Source organism: Macrobrachium rosenbergii, chromosome 37, assembly GCF_040412425.1.
Source record: "Macrobrachium rosenbergii isolate ZJJX-2024 chromosome 37, ASM4041242v1, whole genome shotgun sequence".
NCBI lineage: Eukaryota > Metazoa > Arthropoda > Malacostraca > Decapoda > Palaemonidae > Macrobrachium > Macrobrachium rosenbergii.
In genome coordinates, this window is record NC_089777.1 from 17,404,658 (window position 1) to 17,411,536 (window position 6,879).

General features: G+C 40.6%; 1 protein-coding gene across 4 annotated transcripts in view; it reads right to left on the reverse strand.

Annotated features, from left to right (window-relative positions):
- LOC136825365 (uncharacterized) overlaps window positions 1-6,879 on the reverse strand; it is a 505,160-nt gene that overhangs the window by 195,367 nt on the left and 302,914 nt on the right. The gene's annotated exons all lie outside the window — the stretch shown is intronic.

Below are 6,879 nucleotides of genomic sequence, written 5' to 3' on the forward strand. Positions count from 1 at the left end.
GAGAGAGAGAATAGATAAATATTCTGAGAAGGAAAGGCTTTGCAAATAGAGAGAGAGAGAGAGAGAGAGAGAGAGAGAGAGAGAGAGAGAGAGAGAGAGAGAGAGAGAGCGTGGCTGATGGGTATTTGAGACAGGATTTCTACTCCGTAGGACAAGTGTTGTATACTCTAGGGCTTTCGTAGAAGAGAGAGAGAGAGAGAGAGAGAGAGAGAGAGAGAGAGAGAGAGAGAGAGAGAGAGAGAGAGAGAGCAGTTAGGTCCCGTGTTAGTGAATGATATCTAAAAAAAGATTACAAAACCCAGTTCATGCTTTTCATATCAATAAGTCTTGCAATCGATGATTAATAACAATAATAATAATAATAATAATAATAATAATAATAATAATAATAATAATAATAATATATATATATATATATATTTATATATATATATTTATATATATATATATATATATATACACACACACACACACATATATATATATATATATATATATATATATATATATATATATACATATATCACCTCCAACACATCAAGAGGTTTACAGACTTTATAACAAAAGCCACAATAATAATAACAGTGTTTTATAAAGGAAAAGGTCTCAAAGCTATTTCATACGAATATCGACCTTATGTATCTTCGGCGTAAGGAACAAATTCACTATCAACGGAACTTTGTTCTCGTTAAAGGAAGTGTCTAGAAGAGTACAGTTATTCGAAAGCTATTTGTCTGTTAATGAGAGAGAGAGAGAGAGAGAGAGAGAGAGAGAGAGAGAGAGCGAGCAAAACAAACAATGCCTGACTTACATTTCCTTCTTCAGAGAAGTACAGTTATTCGAAAGCTATCTTGTCTGAGAGAGAGAGAGAGAGAGAGAGAGAGAGAGAGAGAGAGAGAGAGAGTCTTGAGGTCAAGGTTATTTTAAACTAAAATGAAATTATTCGGCAAAAATATGAAATGGAGAACTGCTGTAAAATTCATCCTGCAATTAGGCAACGTTTTTAAGACCAAAGGTGAGAAAGCATGTAAGGTCAAAGGTGAGAGAGAGAGAGAGAGAGAGAGAGAGAACTGAGGAGTTAGTAGACACTACATAATACCCAGTCGAGAACACAAACAGACGTTTTGGGGAATCTAGTTGAAATATATGGGAATTTGTGGAAAGCTGTGGGAATCGTGGGAAACTGCAGAATCTTTGGGAATCTGTGAGAATTTATGGGAATTTATGGGACTCTGTTGGAATCTGTGGCGATCTGTGGAAAGATATGGGATCTGTGGGATTCGATGGGATTCTGTGGGAGTTTACTGAAGTCTAAGGGAATCTGTTGAAATCTATCGGAATATACGGGGTCTATGGGAATTTATGGGAGTCTATGGGAATCTATGGGAATCTTATGGGAATCTGAGGGAATCTATGGAAATCTGTGGGAATCTATGGGAATTCTCCGTTTGTCAGTGGATTTTTTTTTTCTTGTCTCTGCGTAATATGTGGGTCATTTCCTTGTCACGGAGGATTTGAGGCGGTAGCATCTCTCTCTCTCTCTCTCTCTCTCTCTCTCTCTCTCTCTCTCTCTCTCTCTCTCTCTCTCTTTTTCCTTCCGCTAAAACCTTGAGAGACATAAAGCTTATTCCATTTCACTTTTAGAAATCCCACCCTTTAGCAACGACTTAAAATATCATAACACGGAGACCTTGACATTTAAAAGCAGATGTTGGCGTATCATGAGCGACTATACGCATGCGCGCGTACGCCTCATCGTCGTCATACCCCGGCGCATGCGCGGAAGTATGGAGAATATTTTACGTTAAAGCAGTTTGTGTATACGTGAATGAAGAAGGAATGTTTAGTGGTCTGTGTATAATTAAAATGTGAGGATATGATTCGGTGATATGATATGATACAAAATAAATTAATAAATAAATACATATTGAAAAATAAATAAATAAATGGCTGAATACATAAACACCAGACCATTCTCCCAAACTATATGCGACCTGACCCAACACAACCTTGAATACCCGACGTCTGGCAGCAGCAATCTTTCCCCCAGAACAGATGGCGCCACCCACACCCCAAATACCCCAACCTTCGTGTTATCTGGCCCTCCGTCAGCGTCAAGAAATGGGAACGCGGGGACGTATAGGCCGAGAGGAAGAGCCGAAACTCCCCGAGAGGGAAGAGAAATGGGAGCCAGGTGAAAGGTATGAGGTATAAGGTTTTCAAACAGGTGTAAGGGTGGCATGAGACGGCCCCACTTGAGATGTCTCGTCTGGGAAAAAAATAAAAATCCTTTCCACTCATGAATTTTTTATAAACGGTTCCGAAATTTTTGCAGCGTAACGTCTGGGCCATTGGTTATGAGGCGCCCTTTGTCTCTCTCTCTCTCTCTCTCTCTCTCTCTCTCTCTCTCTCTCTCTCGTGGATGTTGCTTAGAAACCACATTATGCCTTTTCAACCTACGAGTTTCTGCCTAATTCTGAAACCAAACAGGGAACCCCTTTTAGTCACGAGAGCTCAAAATGATTCTGTGTGGGCATCAAAAACTATTCGAATTAAAATCACGAGACTTATCAATGATTTAATAATTTCCTAAGGCAAAAAAGGTAATCTCACAGCTTTTTAAAAGCAAAAGGTTAATCTCATAAAAAGATTTTTTAAACAAAAAGGTAATCTCATAATTTTTTTCAAGCATTAAGGTAATCTCATAAAAATGTAATCTCTTAACTTTATAGCAGCAAGAGGGTAATCTCACAAAAAGGTCATCTCACAACTACTTGAAGCAAAAAGGATAATCTCATCTAATCATATAATCACGAGAACTCACGAAGCTTCACAGCAAATGAAAATATTTCAGGGACTGATGAATTCTGAATTTTTCCAGAGCACCAAAATCGATTGATGGCTAAGCTCTAAGCCCTAAGACCTAAGCCCTAAGCCCTAAGACCTAAGCCCCTAATGCCTAAGCCCTAAGCCCTAAGACCTAAGTCCTAAAACCTAAGGGAGTTTTTCCGCTTATAATAAAAACCTCTCAAATTCATATCTCCACAACTCTGGACACCCGAGAATAGAAGTGGACACCTGCTGGTCAAAATTGGACACTTGGACACCTTAGTGTCCAAAAGAGTATTTCCCATTCGGAGAGAGAAGCAGACACTATCTATTTACAAACTCACTAGGATCTTCCCACAACCTTGTTTTAGTTTTCTGTAAAAGAAAACCATTGTGCCGGCTTTGTCTATCCGTCCGCACTTTCTCTGTCTGCACTTTTTTCTGTCCGCCCTCAGATCTTGAAAACTACTGAGGCTAGAGGGCTGCAAATTGGCATGTTGATCATTCACCCTCCATTCATCAAACATACCAAATTGCAGCCCTCTAGCCTCAGTAGTTTTTATTTTATATAAGGTTAAAGTCAGCCATTATCGTGCTTCTGGCAACGACATCGGACAGGCCACCACCGAGCCGTGGTTAAAGTTTCATGGGCCGCGGCCCATACAGCAATATACCGAGACCACCGAAAGATAGATCTATTTTCGGTGGCCTTGATTATACGCTGAAGCGGCTGTACAGAAAAATCGACGGCGCCGAAGAAACTTCGGCGCATTTTTTACTTGTTTGTTTTTAATTCGTCGGCGCTGGCACTTCAGCGACTCAAAAACCGTCCTGGAACCTCCGACTCTTGGACGACTTGATGTTTACAGGGCGACTTAAACTGGAAGATCTTTGGACCTCTAGGAGTCTCTAGTTTTGGAGGACCCAAGAACTTGTGCTTGAAGAAAGCTTTTAACTGTGGAGTTTACTTGGGCTCAGAGAGAGAGAGAGAGAGAGAGAGAGAGAGAGAGAGAGAGAGAGAGAGAGAGAGAGAATGAAGATTATGACCCCGGAACTAAAAATTTTATAGAAAGAAAAAATTCGAAAATATACGGAAAAGGTATCAGAAGAGAGAGAGAGAGAGAGAGAGAGAGAGAGAGAGAGAGAGAGAGAGAGAGAGAGAGAGAGAGAGAGAGATTAATATGCAAATTAGTACAGGTTTCGATACAGTGAAAATCCGGGATCTTATCAAAACAGGTACACTGATGAGGAATGTGGAGGGGAATTAAACACAGAGACTAGGAGCATAATAATAATAATAATAATAATAATAATAATAATAATAATAATAATAATAATAATAATAAATATCATTATTATTATTATTATTATTAGTATCATCATTATCACACAGTCTACCGAACCCAACCAATCACACCACAATAGTTCAAGAAGCTGAACAGCTAAATGGGATATCGAATTCAGTGATGGGCAGCTTTCTCTGTCCTTGAGTCCTATAACAAAAATCCTTCTCTAAAATATCCTTCGGTTTCACTTTTACCTGTCGAGGAGTCCTGGCGTGTCTACCACGGCAGGATTCTCAAGGTCACCTCAGAAGCAGACGCGAGAAAGCCCTCCGGCTGGCCGGAGAGAGAGAGAGAGAGAGAGAGAGAGAGAGAGAGAGAGAGAGAGAGAGAGAGAGAGAGAGAGAGAGAGTTGCTGACGATTCTTAGATCTAGGAAAAGAGCGAGATTGTAGGTTACAATTTTCATTCTGAGAGAGAGAGAGAGAGAGAGAGAGAGAGAGTTGCTTACGATTCTTAGATCTAGGAAAACAGGCAGAGAGTCTGTAGGTTACAATCATCATTCCGAGAGAGAGAGAGAGAGAGAGAGAGAGAGAGAGAGAGAGAGAGAGAGAGAGAGAGAGAGAGAGAGAGAGAGAGTTGCTTACGATTCACAGATCTAGGAAAACAGGCAGAGTCTGTTGGTTACAAATCTTCATTCCGAGAGAGAGAGAGAGAGAGAGAGAGAGAGAGAGAGAGAGAGAGAGAGAGAGAGAGAGAGACGCAGGCAATCTCTATGGGCATTCATCCCATGAAAAACCCATTTATTTAACCCATTCCTTAATGAATGGGGTCCTCTACATTAATCCAGATTATACCCACAATGGCTCCTCACACAGGATTAAGGATGACAACGGGACTTATTTAGGGTCTCTGAGTGTCTCTAAGGGCGTTCTACACAAGGACCTTCACCAAGAAGGACCTTCCCACAAGAAGGACCTCTCAGAAGGAGAAGGGTTACGTTGGACAGCAACTTGAAGAGGATTACTTGCGCCCTTAACAATGCCCACTGGTTGAAATGTAAGTTGACAACTGGGGTAAATGGCCAATTGAATTATCACATTTATTTATTTATTTATTTCTGTGTATTTAATTAGCTTTTCTCTCCGGCATCTTTTGGATAAGAGGCACATACTTACACACAGTTTAAGGTCATCCCATTACCATCACCCCTACCCCCGCCCCCGGCACCACGAAACTCCCCTGGGCCAGCATTCTGCTCTTTTTTGGGGGGTGGGAAAGGCAGCATACACTACGGTCGACCTTCATCTAATCAAGAGGGACTTTAGTAGCAACTTGGAAAGAGACTTTAGTAGCAACTTGGAATCATATTAAGAGACCAAATAGCCACAGGGTAAGAGACCAAATAGCCACAGGGTAGAGGAACAAATGGCCACAGAGTAAGAGACCAAATAGCTACAGGGTAGGAGAACAAATACCCACAGGATAAGACAGTAAATAGCTACAGGGTAAGAAACCAAATGGCCACAGAGTAAGAGACCAAATAGCCACAGGGTAGGAGACCAGATAGCCACAAGGTAGGAGACCAAATAGCCAGAGGGTAAGAGACCAAATAGCCACAGACTAAGAAACCAAATGGCCACAGGATAGGAGACCAAATAGCCACAAGGGTAAGAGACCAAATGCCACAGGGTGAGAGACCAAACAGCTACAAGGAATGAGACTAACTTTCCTACTAAAGACATCAGAGCAGCGATGGTCTAGCAGTAGTATAAGACCTTGAAATGACAACCGAAAATTTTCGAAACACTTTCTAAAGAATGTTTCATTCATTCCGCCAGAGGACTCTGCAACATGCTTCGTTATCGGGTCAGAATTTGGATTAATATAACATTCGACTGAGTGATTTAGCCTATCAACTGTCGTGGAGGAGATTCAGATTCAATCAGGCTCAATCAGTCAGTCGGTTAAGTCTCGATCAGAAGGTTTTACGATCGTCAATCATAATTTAGTTGACTAGTCTTTGCACCGCAGCCTTTCTCAAAATATTTCAAAGGCTGCGTTTAGCCGTTTTGACGTTTAGCCGTTTTGTTAGCGCTGGTTTTAAAATCGATAATATAAAGAATGAAAGAATATTAACAGAATTATGAAAATTTATACCCAAAAATTCTGCAGAGCCAGCAATTGAACCCTCGTGAAATTAAATTAAAGATAAAGAAAAGAAAATTAACAAAATTGAGCAAATTTACACAAAAATCTACAGAGACAAGAGTTGACCTCCCGTGACCTATCGTCAAAAAAAAAAAAAAAAAAATCTTAGGTCACGAAACAAAACTGAAATAAAACAGGCACAACAGCAGACCTCTCGCAGGAGGTAACAGAATCTACCTCATTACCAACGGGAATTTAACCTCTTCAGAGGTAGAGACGCCCTCTGAAAACCTCATTCCTCTGGGCGTGGGAAAACCTGATGTGGCCTCCACACAAAGGTCCCCGACGCAGGTTTGATGTGCAAACAATTTTTTGTTTTGTCTGTAAGTCCTTTGTCTTCCTGCCCCTGTGTTTACTCGGCTGGGAGCTTACATATAAGCTCTGAGACTCTTAATACAATAGATATCTCTGTTACAAAGAGATGCGTCTGATATATATATATAAGCTCTGGGACTCTGAATACAATGTATATCTCTGTTACAATGAGATGCGTATACAGACTAAATATAAAATTGTATTTTCTATCGTCTCCTTGCGTCCCAAGGGCGTGGTAGGTC